The sequence below is a fragment of the Macaca thibetana genome, chromosome 9 (genome assembly GCF_024542745.1).
Source record: "Macaca thibetana thibetana isolate TM-01 chromosome 9, ASM2454274v1, whole genome shotgun sequence".
Lineage (NCBI taxonomy): Eukaryota > Metazoa > Chordata > Mammalia > Primates > Cercopithecidae > Macaca > Macaca thibetana.
In genome coordinates this window covers 7,759,660-7,775,831 of record NC_065586.1, presented here as the reverse complement: position 1 = coordinate 7,775,831, position 16,172 = coordinate 7,759,660, and the positions used below count along the sequence as shown (strand labels likewise).

Below are 16,172 nucleotides of genomic sequence, written 5' to 3'. Positions count from 1 at the left end.
TTAAACATTTGCGGGCAATTCCGGGCTAAGAAATGTATCTACTTATTTTACACACAGTTTCTAAAATATTGATAAATTATTATGTGAAATACATTCAAATATGAAAGAAGAAAAACCTCCTAGATTTCCACATCACCGCTCTCGCCACCTCAGTCCTTAATGATGATGTTACAAATTCAGGTAGCTTTTTTAAAATTAGGAAATCAGTATAAATTATTTCTAAAGACTCATGGAGACTGGCAATTTTCTCACTTATGCTAAGAAATTATCACCTAAATGAGTTCATATCCTTTGTAGGGACATGGATGAAGCTGGAAACCATCATTCTCAGCAAACTATTGCAAGAACAGAAAACCAAACATCGCATGTTCTCACTCATAGGTGGGAATTGAACAACGAGGTCACTTGGACACAGGAAGGGGAACATCACATACCGGGGCCTGTTGTGGGTGGGGGGAGGGGGGAGGGATAGCATTAGGAGATATACCTAATGTGAATGACGAGTTAATGGGTACAGCACACCAACGTGGCACATGTATACATATGCAATAAACCTGCACGTTGTGCACATGTACCCTAGAACTTAAGGTATAATAAAAAAGAAAAAAAAAATTATCACCCAAATTTGTGGTTACCAAAAGGAAGTAACAGATAAGTTATAAAGTAAAAAGTATTTTAAAAATCCAAGAAAGGACAGTAACAGCATAAAAAATAAACCTCAGATCTGGAATCTCGATTAAAAAAAAAAAAAAAAAAAAAGGAGCGAGCAGATAGGAAAGTGGGCAATTTGAGTAAAGGAAGTTCAAAGAGAGATTTGAAAATCAGGATGACAGTTTTATTTAGATTTGCTAAAGATAAAGGCAGCAAATCAAAGTACAAGTGATAGGTCTGGCACTGTCCTATTTCTAGTACAAGCAAAGAGTCTGGAGGAAGAATCATGCACTTCCCAAAGTTTCAACAATCTGCTGGGGAAAGAGGAAAATCGTTTCAATAGATGGAAGAAAATGTAAAGCACAGATGACAATTTCACCGAAAATAATGACTTTGGCTATGTTCCAAAGATAAAGATAATTAAGCCAAAGAACTTTCCTTTTAGGACAGTATAGCTGTATTTTCAAGTAAGCTGAGTAAACACACAAAATGTTACAGAACCACTGAGACCCCCATGATTCTGCATACGGCGCTCACCTACAGGAACAGGTAAGACTGCCTCTGCTTTTTCTCCTATGTGGACAATAAACTCATTACCAATAACAGCATTACAGGAACTCCTGTTACAATAAATAAGTTGTTCTTTCATATTCGATTCTTATAAAACCAACAAGAACACTTTTAGAAAACAGTAGGTACTTTAAAATACCTGCTCATGGCCCATTTCATTGAAAAGATCTCTTTACAAGGGTCCCTAATTAATTTTCGAGAAAACCAGGCCCATAGTCTGAAATACGAGGACCTCTAAATGTGAAGCTAAAGTATTGCTTTCAGGTAATAATTAATCTTGTTAAATTTAAAAACTGCTTCACAATATTTCAGAAAATTAACCCTAAATAATAATTCAGTCTTTCTCTTACTCGAATTGTCAATTTTATAACTATTTGGGAACAAAGAAAAGAAAAATATAAAGCACTGCACAAAACTAATTTATGTGCAGATTTGTTCTTGTGGTCACTAAGTGTCTCCCTTTATTATACAGACAAGACAAACCATAAGCAAAAAGGGGGAAAACAAACTTCCTTTTTATAAATAGAAATTTAAAAGTTTAATAGTATAATAAAAAAAACTTAAAAAATAAAATAAAAGTTTAATAGTAATATAAGATTACTATCACTTGTTTGGAGTTTAATTTCTTTCAGTAAAATTAGTCGTACAAGGAAAAAAATGAATACGCTTAAAATTTACTTCTTTTATTGCCTTCTGGATTAAAACAGAGTTAAAATGTTTTCCATAAAAAGTAAAAACTTGCCACTTTTTGCAATTTATTTTTCTGTTAGTAAAGATTTCTCCTCTTTCTTTTCTTTTTTGAGTAATTAGACACCAGAGGCTTTGGCGGGTAAATTCACTAAACTAGATATATTTTAAAAGGACCATTGTTCTGTTTTTAAAGCTCTAATTTTCTTAGTATTGCATTAGGACCACCACACAAAGATAACTTTTGAAAAGGGGCAGTCAACTTCTCTTTCATGCTACTTTTCAACTGGAGGCCAGCAACCCCTTCAGGCCGCTGGCTCTGGAAGGACAGCGTCTGTTTTCAGCAGAGGTTTCCACACTTCCCTCTGTACCTCTTGGTTTTCTCTTCCTTATAGCACAATCAACCTAATCCAGCAATAAAATAAATTGACCTAATGTTGAGGAAAAATTATCACTCTTCAGCCAGAAAGAGAAATGGCTAAGTAGGTGGAAACGTAGACCAATATTATAAGGATTAATAAGCCAAAGGCTCAAAGAACATCATTTATAGGACTTTCAAAAAACAAGTTTACAATTTCCAGAAAGGATGTCACATGCTTATATTACCTGCAATTTAAATGGTTAAATAAACAATGTATGGAGACAGAAACAAATATCGAGGAGGAACAATTATGACAGCAATGGTGATTATTTACCACCATATAAATAGTGACTGATAAAGAATACATAAAATCAATATGAAGACTGGTTTCAGTCTCCTTATTTCAATTATCAGCTAAGATAAGAAAGCTTCGCTTAAAACAAGGAAAACCTACAAACTGCTATCTCTGAGTATCAAAAGAAAAACAGCACATTTTGAAGAATCAAGAAGCATAAGCGCAAGCAGGCACCACAAAATTCCAAACTGTAAGTCTAAAAAGTTTAGAAAGGATTTTTTTCAATGGCAGTACTGAAGAAGGAAAAAAACCTGAGCTCAATACATAATTTCTTTAGTTTATGTGTTTTGAACAGTTACATGATACATATAGCTAAGAGATCGATGAAAAAACTTTCCCATGTAATCTGCACCTAGAAAAGAAAATAAATTCAATCTACATTTCACCTAATGTCATGGTCATGTTTTGGGCCACAGAAAATTAACTGAAAAAAAACTAAGACAAAACATATCCTTTAGAGTCCATATCTTTAATATAGTCATAAATATAATCCATAAAAACTATTCCTCTCAGTAAAAAAGAAAACAAAATCAATGAAAATGTTTAGAATATTTTTGGTTTTAAATATATAGAGCTTATTTATATATTTAGGCTACAACAGAAATTCTGAAATAATGAAATACTCACCATCATCCCTTGGTAAGTATAAAAGATCTTTTTTTCCACCACTACTCCCCAACTGAGGAGGCAGAAATCTGATTTATGCAGGAAAGCCCAGGGGTAAGATATATATATAACTTCAAAAAAATGATTATCTTAACAAGTAAACTCAAGTTACATTTGTAATTTATAAATGCTGTCTAACAGCTGTCCTTTTGCATTTCTTTAAAAATAATTAGCCTCTAAAACTTCATCAGTACAAGTTTAAATGCAGAGTAATTAAGGATTTCCAAAAACGTTGCTTTAATCTGCCCTTAAGTTTCTTTACTCTTTCTTAAAATGTCTGCAAAATTAATTGGACTCCTGAGCTCCATTCGGATAGATAAAACAATAAGAGGTATATTTTATATGACAAGCTCACAGCTTTAAAAAATCATTAAGAGCTTGGCAATAATATTTGCAGTGCATTTACTATTACCCATTGATCCTAATGCACTTGACTTATCTGTAACGATAAAACTTATCTTGACCTTGCTGAATATAAATAGCCCAGACTAAAACCTGCGATGGCCTCTCGAGGGGAAACACAGCGGTAATCATGACCAAGATAATACAGGGAACCTAAGTGCTCAATACAAATGTGCCAACAGAATCAACATTTGTTTCAGTCTCACTTTGGTAATAAGAAATGAGAAAGCAACAGTTTTCCATCTATAAACAGCATTAAGTTCTTTTCTCTAATCAACCTTAAACATTTTAATCAAGGAACTAGGACAGCTTCTGTCATGTCCTTCTGTTATTTGGCTGATTCTTCAAAACACCTGGTCCCATCTGCTTTATGATGCACCCTAAGGACAAAGGAGCGGGGGACTCCCCTCAGATTAGACACCCCCTCCTCATAGGAGGAGGGGGAGAACACTCGGATGTCTTCCTTTGGGGACATTCATAACACCAGAGAAACTTAGATTAAAAAAATGACAGCGTCCTTAAGGTGCATTTACATTTTTCATCCCACACTTTGTTCCAGTTCTACTAAAATATTCTAAAATTGCACCTACAGTGACTAATGCATAAAAGATATTCCTAAATGTTTTTCTTAAATTACATGACAGGTTCCTCAACCATCTTGTTCATCTCTCAAATTTTACCCTACATTTTTATTGTCAAAGTAAATCACTAAGTAAACATTAAATTACCTGCTTTCCTAAGTCTATGGATACAAAGTAAGCCAATGAAAGCCGTTTTCTGCCTTTTAAAATAGGTCTGTTAGAGATAAACACAATTTCAACAGAGCCAACTTTTCAGCTAGAGTATTTCATAAAGTTAGAAAAAAAATCTTGAAGAAAATACTAATTCTCTAATATGATATGGCTACCGATTAAAGATTAAAAATAAACCATTAAGATTCCAGATTCTCAAATATTTTTATAAATATTAAAGCACATAATTATATTCATTATAAACATACTAAATTATTACTTGTAATTTTTTAAGTTCCAAAAAACTGTATAGCAAATAATGTATAATTTAGTTTTGAAATAAGATTTCTGTTTGTTTTTAAACTACTTATGGAGACTTTGGGATTTACAGATAAATTATAACTTCATGAATTACACTTCTGACAACTCAAAATTCAGGCTTGGATTGTCTCTAAACACCCTGCCCCCAAATATTTCCCAAGGCAGCCAGGCAATGAATGCACATTTAGTGTCATTTTATATAACGGGTATGTCTTTTAAAGAAGAAAGAAATAACTTTAATTGTTCTTTAATACTATTTTAGTAGTTTGCTATCTACATCAAAATTGTATGATTTTAAGGCAGCGTGAAAAAGAAATTATATAGAGAATTTGCTAAGTAGATCAGTGGCTTTCTTAAGCAGTACACTAATGCAGATACAGTTTTGAAAACCCTGCAAGAATTAGTTGTCCTGTATTATTATTCAGGGCACCTGAACGCCAGATATTATAACTATGGCACATTAGCTCTCCTATTTCTCAAGATAGAACCAGGAATTTTAAACGTTCCCTATTGAGTAATTTGCTCAGAGCACCTAAATGAAACATACTGTAATTTTATATATTTCCATCTACAGTATTGCTTAGTGCTGATAAACGGCAATATAACTTCCTATATTTTAATAGGCAACAGTTCTGGCATTGGCTATAGACGAGCACAGACTTAAATAATAACGCCATCCACAAACTCTGCCACAAAGAATAAGGCTCCATTGCTAATTATACAGGGAACTGATTTTAATTACACAGAGAACATTGCTTTTAAAAACACTTTCCAAACTGCAAAGGCAGAGGGGCGGGTAGCTGGGCGGGGGGGGGAAGCAGCAAACACTTCTACCGTGTTACAACAGTGCCCTCTACTGGTAAACTGGAAACTTTGCAGGTTAAAAAAAGTAGAAAAGAAAGCCAGGAAGAACAAACTTTAATTATGAAAATTTCGCTGACTTTCTTTAATATAAATAATGAAATTCAACTTGTGTCACTTTAAACCTAAATCAATATTTAACTTGACATCTGAAAAGCTTCCCGATTAAATTTATAGTTTTGAAATAACTGTGAATTTCAGAAATGTGGTTTCCAACTATATATCATCTGGCTAAAAGACAAATCATGTTTATTTTAAGTGATGAACAAATATTAGAAATATTTGGATAGTTCATCAATATTTCTTAATCTAAAATTCACATATTTAGTAAAAGAAATTAAAATCTAATTCATTAAATGTATGAATTTTTACTTCTCAGGCTGTCATGCATATAATGTCATGTCAAAATAGCAATAGTTGGCCAGGAGCAGTGGCTCATGTCTGTAATCCCAGCGCTTTGGGAGGCTGAAGTGGGCAGATCACCTGAGGTCGGGAGTTCAAAACCAGCCTGACCAACATGAAGAAACCCTGTCTCTACTAAAAATACAAAAATTAGCCGGGTGTGGTGGCACATGCCTATAATCCCAGCTACTTGGGAGGCTGAGGCAGGAGAATCGCTTGAGCCCGGGAGGCGGGGGTTGCGGTGAGCAGAGATTATGCCATTGCACTCCAGCCTGGGCAACAAGAGCAAAACTCCGTCTCCAAAAAAAAAAAAAAAAAAAAAAAAAAGCAGTAGTTATTTGTCATCAACTTAGATTCCGACAAAATTTTACTCTCAATTTATTTAACCAGTAAATATTTCTTTAAGCCAATAACTATTTCTGTAAGAATATCTTTGGTTTTAGGAACAATTAATGTATGCTTAGCACACAGATCTCAATAATGAAATAACTATCATTACTAATACTTCCTTTGTTTGAAGTGGAAATTCTACCACACACGCAAGTCTGATTTACAAGAAATAACAATACAAGACTTCCAGCTACGTGTACTTTAAAATCTTTGAATTTTATATTGTATGATAGGAAACTTTTAAGTGAACTAATAAATTTTAAGAACAAGTATATTAAACAACTGACTACAGTCTATTACTATTTTTAATCTCTAGCAAAAATAAACTATTTGTTATGTCTAGACTAAAAATTTTCTGTTGTCTTTCCTTATATACAAATAATTTTTTATTTTTTATTTTTTTTATTTTTTTTGAGACAGAGTCTCGCTCTGTTGTCCAGGCTGGAGTGCAGTGGCCGGATCTCAGCTCACTGCAAGCTCCGCCTCCCAGGTTCACACCATTCTCCTGCCTAAGCCTCCCGAGTAGCTGGGACTACTGGCGCCCTCCACCTCGCCCGGCTAGTTTTTTGTATTTTTTAGTAGAGACGGGGTATATAAAAATAATTTTTATCACAGATACATACAATCTAAGTCATGAAAATTCTGAAAGCAATATAAGAACTTAATAGCTTTACAGGAAACCAATTTTTTTCATATTACAAGAAACTCTGAGCTTCAAGAAAGGTAAGGCTTAGAATACATTCTTTTAGCATCTTAAATATGGAGCGGGGGTGGCAGTGTAGAAGGGATCAAGAACAAAATGGCCCCAGCAGAAAATTGTCAGGGAAAAATGTTAAGAGGGGGTAGGGATGGGTGTTAAGACACTCAAGGAAAGGACTTAGAGAAGAAGTGAAGGAAGGAGAAGGAAGGAGAACTCAGAAGTGTGTTGAGTTCTGCCGCTCATTAAGGCCTAAAAACTCAAGTGAGGAGTCTGCAGAAGTTTAACAAGTTACCATCTTAACTCTTCAACAGCAGACCCCCATTTTTCACTAACAGTTACAGTTTCCAATTTTATAATGGAAATCAATAGAAAAATGAAGTTTACGTTAAAAAATGTATTTTATAATGAACCTCCAGAAAGTATCTTCAATCAGGCAACACCCATGTAAATAAATTATATTCTTACCGACCACTGGAAGAAAAGAAACAAAAGTAATTAGGAAAGTAGCAGAGAATTAACCATAAGTAAAATGGAGAGAACATATCCTGATGGATCTGAATTTGTTTTTTAAAGGATATACTCCTGGAAAAGTGAGAATTGGTTTCTAATATATAGTAGTTCCAAAGTACAACCAATGACTGATGAGAATTTCATGCTCAAAGAAGAAGGAATGATGGACTTGGGATCAGAGTTTTACGATTTCCTACTCATAAGAATGAGTTCAAAGTTATACCTCTATTCAGTGATGTAGTGGGAAAGACACGTCTGTCTTTAGAGCGAGTCCTTAAAGCAAGTTTTGTTTTATGCTGATACCTATATTAATAATTGTATACTATTACAAGCCATTGTTCATTTCTCCTAATTATCTAATTTTTTTTTTAAAGATGCTCACCTGAAATCCCTAAAAATAAATTTAAATGTGCAAAACTTGGGGTCGAAGGTAGTCCAGTAATCTGTGGGCCAACCAAAACCCAGGAGTCAGGCATGATGAAACAGGCAAAGAATTTTTAAAGAGCAATTTATAATGGAAAAAGTACAGTTTATAAACATAAATATATTCATGGGTAATCAAAGGCATGCAAGATATAACTATTTTTCACCAGTCTGCCAAAGATAAAAAAGGCTACTATGCACTGCAGATGCAGGCATAGGGAAGGAGGCAGTCTGCTGCTGTAGGGGTGCATGCTGGGACAGCTGGAGGGCAACTGAAATATGTATCAAAAGCTTAAGAAGGTGACAATCAACACCGCAATTCTTCCAGGAATTTCTCTTAAGGAAATTATGAGAAAATGCAAATGGATGTGTGTGATTAAGAATGTTAATAAAAGCACTGTTAAAATAGTGAAAAATTCTGAACAATCTAAATGTCACAGCAGGGAACTAGGTAAATTCATGATGGCACACACACGTAATGCAACCCTGTGCTCCCACTGGGGTAAGTTAACAACCGTGGAAAGACCTTTGCAATGAAATAAGCCAGGGAGAAAACCCACATCAGAACAGAGAACACATGGTGGGATCTTATTCTGGAAAAAGAAATCAACATCTATGTATGTAAGTATGTATGTATGTGTGTGTGTGAATGTTTGTGTGTGTTTCTACACTCCTGCCTCCACTACACACACACACACACACACACACACACACACACACACGGTAGAAATCAGGAAGGATTATTCTCCATGGGATTATATGTGACATCTTTCTTTTATCTTCTCTGTAAACACTCTTTATCCACATTTAAAAATTTTTCTAAAGTTATTATCTTTCCTCTAGAATAAAGTTTTCATTTTTAAAATAAGTAAAATATAATGTGAAATCTTTAGATTAACAAGCAAAATAGGGAATTGTTCTAGGATGTAATGTTTTACACTCTGAATTAATTATAAATCCAATGATCTGACTTCCAATCTTGGAAGGGCCTTGCTAGAAAAAAACACGGAGTTACGATTAAAAGCATAAATTTTGGAGTCAGACCTTCGTGAGTTTAAACCCTACCACTGCATTTCCTAGCGTTGTGATCTTAGGAAATCGAGTTCTCCAAGTATGTTTTTCATCTGAAAAATGGTGATGTGAATACTTGCCTTATAAGTAAAATAGATAACAAAATTATAATTATTCTATTAAATGTATTATTGTTCTTCTTTACTTGGCACTTTTTAGGTGCCACAAGACATGGCACTAGGATCTTTACAGAGACGATCACTTCATCTTCACTACTACCCTGTGATGTGGGTAACATTTATGATCTATATTTCCCATAAGAGGAAACGAGATTTGGAATGTTCCCACCCAACAGAACATGGCTACTAACAGGCTGCTCCTGGATAGGAATCCAAGATTGTGTGCCTACAAGGCAAATGGATTAGCCACTATGTCTCACTGCCTCCACTCCTGATGGTCACCAGAGCTTGGCCGCTATGTCACACCACCTCCACTCCTGATGGTCACCAGAGCTTGACCACTATGTCACACTGCCTCCACTCCTGATGGTCACTAGAGCTTGACCACTATGTCACACTGCCTCCACTCCTCATGGTCACCAGAGCTTGACCACTATGTCACACTGCCTCCACTCCTGATGGTCACCAGAGCTTGACCACTATGTCACACTGCCTCCACTTCTGGTCACCAGAGCTTGGCCGCTATGTCATACTGCCTCCACTCCTGATGGTCACTAGAGCTTGACCACTATGTCACACTGCCTCCACTCCTGATGGTCACTAGAGCTTGACCACTATGTCACACTGCCTCCACTCCTGATGGTCACCAGAGCTTAACCACTATGTCACACTGCCTCCACTTCTGGTCACCAGAGCTTGGCCGCTATGTCATACTGCCTCCACTCCTGATGGTCACTAGAGCTTGACCACTATGTCACACTGCCTCCACTCCTGATGGTCACTAGAGCTTGACCACTATGTCACACTGCCTCCACTCCTGATGGTCACTAGAGCTTGACCACTATGTCACACTGCCTCCACTCCTGAATGGTCACCAGAGCTTGACCACCATGTCGCGCGGCCTCCACTCCTGAATTACCAGAGCTTAGGCACTATGTCGCACTGCCTCCACTCCTGAATTACCAGAGCTTGTTGTTCTTGTTCTTCTTGTTGTCATTACTATTGCTGGATGACGACTTTCTATTATTCTTATTTCAAAACATCTCATTTGTCAAACAATACAGCTGACCCTTGAACAGCATGGCTTTGAACTGCACATGACCCCTTATATGTGGAGTTTCTCCCGCCTCTGCCACCCGAGACAGCAAGACCAACCCCCCAACCAGCCTACTCAACATGAAGATGACAAGAATCAACAACTTTATGGTGATCCACTTCCACTCAATGAATAGTAAATATATTTTCTCTTCCTTATGATTTTCTTAATAATATTTTCTTCTCTCTAACTTACTTTATTGTAAGAATACAGCACATAGTACACACAACATACGAAATATGTGTTAATCGACTGTTTATGTTATTGGTAAGGCTTACAGTCAACAGTAAGCTATTAGTAGTTAAGTTTTGGGGGAGTCAAAAGTTACACATGAATTTCTGCACAGGGGTCTGTGCCCCCAACTCCCATGCTGTTCAAGGGTCAACTTTGTAATAAAAATCTAACTGTTCATTTTGGCTAACAAATACATTAATCTTGCTTCCTATTCAAAGCTGTCAAACTATCCTCCCTACCAAAAACTGCCAGTAGCCATCCTGTCTCCACAATATTGAAATACTATACAGGATGAGTGTGTACCTGTCTCCTCCATATTGAGACATCAGACAGAATGAGGGTGCACGTTCCTTACATTCTACACATCCTCCAGAACTACACTGTGGATCTCTTAAAGGTAAAACAAAAACAAATGGGCTAATTCAGAGCCAGGGTATAATTTTTAAATGAGTCAGGAAATATTTGTGAGCTGTAATTTAAACAATAGGATTCCTAAAATCTCACCATCAGCATTAAAATTCTAGTAAGAAACAAGTAACTAAGTACTAATTTCTTCCTCTAAAATACAAAATAATTTTTAAATGCCTACTTAAAAATCACATCTTTCTTTCTTTCTTTCTTTCTTTTTTTTTGTGAGACAGAGTCTCACTCTGTTGTCCAGGTTGGAGTGCAGTGGCATGATCTCGGCTCACTGCAACTTCTGCCTTCCGGGTTCAAGCGATTCTCTTGCCTCAGCCTCTCAAGGAGCTGGGATGACAGGGGCGTGCCACCATGCCCGGCTAATTTTTGTATTTTTAGTACAGATGGGGTTTCGCCACGTTGGCCAGGCTGGTCTCAAACTCCTAACCTCAGGTGATCCGCCTGTCTCGGCCTCCCAAAGTGCTAGGTGTGAGCCACCCGCACCCGGCTGAAATCGTGTCTTTAAAAACTGCTTTCCTCAGTTTGGAATTTAAATTGCACATTGATCTAAAAACGTTTATCTTTTGACAACCTCTTTGGGAGGGTCTTTACCATTTCACCTGGGAACTGTACTTTTTCTATAGCTCTCCTTTCTAATAACTTAAAACTCTTCAATGATTTCCCATTGCACTTAAAACAAAATCCTCATTCTTCTCCCTGATTACCAGATAAGCCCTGACCTCTGCTTCATCTTACGCCATGCTCCCTCAGTGATTCTAGGCATGTTGGCTTATTGCTGTTGCTTGAAAACATCAAGTTGGCTCTCACTGCAGAGGTTTTGCGCTCATTCTTCTACGACGGGGAGGATGAAGTACAGTCATGGCTGCTTTCCTCTGCATAAATCAACACTGACGAGATGCAAGAGACAAAAAAGGGAGCAGCTAGAAGGAGCAGAAAGGAAGGAAATGGAGAGGCGAGGTGACGGGAGAGTCCTTGTCAGGGTCCTCAGCTGGTGTTCTAGGTTTGACCTCAGCGCAAGTACTGTCCATTCAAGAGAAGCACATTTACTTAGCATCTTTCTTTTTCTCCTTCACTCCTGCCTGTGAAAGCCTAAGTCTAAGAATGAACCTAGTTACTACTTTCCATGTGGCTGCATCCACCCTGCCAGGGGCTGCTAAAGCCAGTGACACAGCAGGCCTGTTACTACTGCCCACCTCCAGGGAGGCCTCACACAGCTCAGCAGGCACCAGGGGTTTCTAGGCAGCGTGCTCCCCTACTTTCTGATCCACCCTTCCCTGCCTCTCCACTCCTGAAGCTCCTGACCCCGAGCCCCACTCACTTCCCTCTGAAGCTTCCCATCAGATGCCACTGATGAGGACTCCCTCCTCAACCCATGGCTCTATCCACAAATCCACCAGCATTTCTACCGAGCTTCTCCCACAGCAATGGAATTCAACAAATGGAGCAGGGATCCTCCGACATTCATTCTCCCCGCCCCCGCCCCCGGCCACCCAAAACCTAAAACTATAAAACTTCTACAAGATAACACAGGACAAAAACCTTCGCGATCGTAGGCTACGCAAGGATTTCTTAGGGCACAAAGAGTACAAAACATAAAAAGGAAAAAAAAGATAAAACTGTATTTCATTAAAACTAAAACCTCTATTTCTTGAAAGATACTGTAAATAAAATGAAAAAAACCACAGGCTGAGAGGAAATATTTGGAAAACACATAGATGATAAAAAACTGATGACCAGGGTAGGTAAGGAACTCTCACAGATGAATAATAAAAAGACAAACAAGCCGTATAACCCCAGCATTCTACTCCTGTGCATTTATCCAAGAAAAATGAAAACACAAGTCTACACAAAAACCTGTATATGAAGGACACACCATGACAGTCAGACGGGAGGAACACATTTCAAGAGATCTGTTGTATAGCAATGTGACTACAGTTAAGAATAATATACTGTAGTATTTTTTTAAAATGTAGAGAGTGGATGTTAAGTGCCCTTACCATAAAGAGTTAACGATGTGACCTAATGCATTTGTTAGAGTTAACCATTTCACAATGTCTATATACTTCAAAATGTCATGTTGTACACAGTAATAACATATAATGATGGTATCTGTCAATTAATTTCTGAAAAAAGTAAAACTATGGAGACAGTAAAAAGGTCAGTAGTTGCCACAGGTTGGGGTGAGGGAGGGAAGAATAAGTAGAACACGGAAAAATTCTAAGGCAGTGAAACTACTGTCATTCTCTGTATTCGTCATTACACATTTGTCAAAACACATAGAATGTACACCACCATTGTACAAGGTTCAAGACTGAACCTAAGGAAAACTGCAGACCCTGGGTAATAATAATGTGTCAAGGCAGATTCATCAGTGCACCTACCACACTGGTTTAGGATATTGACAGTGGGGAAGGATAAGGGGATGAAGGAGCAGGATGAATCTAGGAACTCTGTACTTTCTGCTCAATTTTGCTATGAATCTAAAACTGTTCTTAAAAATATTAAGTCTATTATTAAAGAAAAAAAATGTATGCCATGTAAAACATTGAAAATATGAAATATTTATGGATAAAGTTCATAAATTATGTATAAGAGATACACTGAAAACTATAAAACATTACTGAGAAAAATTAAAGATCTTTTAAAAATGGAGAGATGTGCCATATATATTATTATTATTTTTTTAGACAGAGTTTTGCTCTTGTCTTCAGGCTGGAGTGCAGTGGGGCGATCTCAGCTCACTGCAACCTCTGCCTCCCAGGTTCAAGCAATTCTTCTGCCTTAGCCTCCTGAGTAGTTGGGATTACAGGTGTGCACCACTGCACCTGGCTAATTTTGTATTTTTAGTAGAGATGGGGCTTCTCCATGTTGGCCAGGCTGGTCTCAAACTCCTGAACTTAGGTGACCTGCCTGCCTCAGCTTCCCAAAGTGCTGGGATTTACAGCTGTGACCTGTCGTGCCCAGCCTTATATTCTTTAATCACAAAATTCAATATTGTGACGATCTCAACTCTCTCCAAATTGGTCTACGGATTCCATGCAGTCCCAATACAAATCCCTGCAGTCTTTCTTGTAGATGATACATTGATTTGAAATTTTATATGGAAATGCAAAAGACTCAGTGTCAAGAACCATTAAGGGTCTGAAATGCTGTCTTCCAAGAAGTTAGTCTGCCACAGTTTCCTGGATTTTCACAGAAGACATCAGACTCCTAGGTCAGAGATAAAGCATAGCTTATTGTTCACAGCCATTCCATTCCTGGGTATTTATCCATGATAAATGAAAGCATAAATGTTCATAGCAACTTTATTTGAAATAGTCCAAAACAGTAAACAACCCCAATGCAAATTAACAGATGAATGGGTAAACAAATTGTGGCATATACACATAATGGAATAATACTCAGCAATAACAAGTAGTAACTTATGGATATCTGCAAAATATCCAAAATTTTGGATGAATCTCAAAATAATAATGTTGGTGAAAAAATCCCAAACCAAAAAACAGTACATACCATGATTTCATTTATATAAAATTCTAGAAAAATGCAAACTAATCTACAGTGACAGTAAATAGGTCAGTGGTTGCCTGAGGACCCAGCTGGGGAGGAGGGAAGAGGAGATACGGATTGCAAAGGGCTTGAGGTAACTTTACAGGGTGATGGGTATTTTCATAATTTTGACTGCGACAATGCTTTCACAAGTATACACATATGTCAAAACTTACAAATTTGATAAACATGTAGCATTTACTGAACATAAATTACGCCTCAATTAAGGTAGAAAAAAATAAAGATAATAGTCCAGAAAATAGACACATATACACACACAAATCAAAACCTAAACAGATTTCTGCTGCTGCGCAGCATAGGAAAAACAGTGTGGAGTTTCAGTCGAGCTAGGTTAACTTCCTGCTGAAACAAAAAACAAGCAACTCACCAGGAAAACAGGAGAGTCCACCTTCTCCACAAACTACATTTACGATGTCAAGAACATAATCCAAAATTATCAGACATATGAAAAAGCCAGAACACTTTGATCCATAATGAACAGAAAGGCAATCAACTGAGACCATCACTAAGAGGAGCCCAAGAAGCTATGACTACTATGTTTAAGAACATAAAGGAAAATATGTTCACTGGCAATCTCAGGAGAGAAACAGAACTATAAAAACAAACCAGATGGTAACTCTATAACTGAAAAATATTATATCTGAAATTCAAACTTAACAGCATGTGTAGCAGAAAGCTCAGTGACCCTGAAAATACATCCACATAAATTATCAAATTGAAAGAACGGACAGAATAAAGACTGAACAAAATGAGCAGAACATCAGTGACCCTATGGGACAATATCAAAAGGTCTAACACATGTTTGATTGGAGTCTCAGAAGGAGAGGACAGGATAGGGAAAAAATATTCAAAGAAATAAACAGCTAAAAACTTTCCAACTTGGCAAAAGACATAAATACACCTTAAAGAAGTTCAGTAACCTCCAAGCACTGAGGAAAAAAAAAAAAGAAAGAAAACCACACCTAGCACATCCTACTTAAACTGATAAAAGCCAAACATAAACAGGAAGGTCTGAAAGCAACCAGATAAAAACAGCACATGAGATCCATGGAACAATAGACAAATGACATCTGACTTCTTATCAGAAACAATGGAGGTTATGAGACAGTGGAAAAATATCTGTAAAGTGCTAAAAGGAAAAAAATATATCAGTACAGAATTCTATAAATTTTTTATGGACTTTTTTGAGAAATGGCTGATTTTACATCTCAGTCATGACATGTACAAGATGAACCTGACTTGTCCCATCAGGTAACAAGGAACCTACATCAACAATCACTAGGATCAAGTCAAAAGGAATAGAAGCAAAGATGAAAAGGCTCCTGTTGGCCAGGTGTGGTGGCTCATGCCTGTAATCCCAGTACTTTGGGAGGCTAAGGTGGGTCGATCACAAGGTCAGGAGTTCAAGACCAGCCTGGCCAAGATAGTGAAACCCCATCTCTACTAAAAATACAAAAATTAGCTGGGCATGGTGGCAGATGGCGGTCAGCCCAGCTACTTGGGAGGCTGAAGCAGAGAACTGCTTGAACCCAGGAGGCAGAGGTTGCAGTGAGCCAAGATCGCACCACTGCCTTCCAGCCTGGGTGACAGAGCAAGACCCTGTCTCAAAAAAAAAAAAAAAAAAAGAAAGAA

General features: G+C 37.2%; 1 protein-coding gene and 1 long non-coding RNA gene across 2 annotated transcripts in view; both read right to left on the bottom strand.

Annotated features, from left to right (window-relative positions):
- The window catches only part of TAF3 (TATA-box binding protein associated factor 3), a 199,078-nt gene that overhangs the window by 139,446 nt on the left and 43,460 nt on the right, over nt 1-16,172 (bottom strand). The window lies entirely within an intron of this gene.
- LOC126962934 (uncharacterized) lies at nt 9,464-10,138 on the bottom strand. Its single transcript, XR_007728866.1, has 3 exons — nt 9,957-10,138; nt 9,530-9,872; nt 9,464-9,483 (listed from the first exon to the last, which is right to left on the bottom strand). It is a non-coding gene; the product is annotated as an uncharacterized LOC126962934 (long non-coding RNA).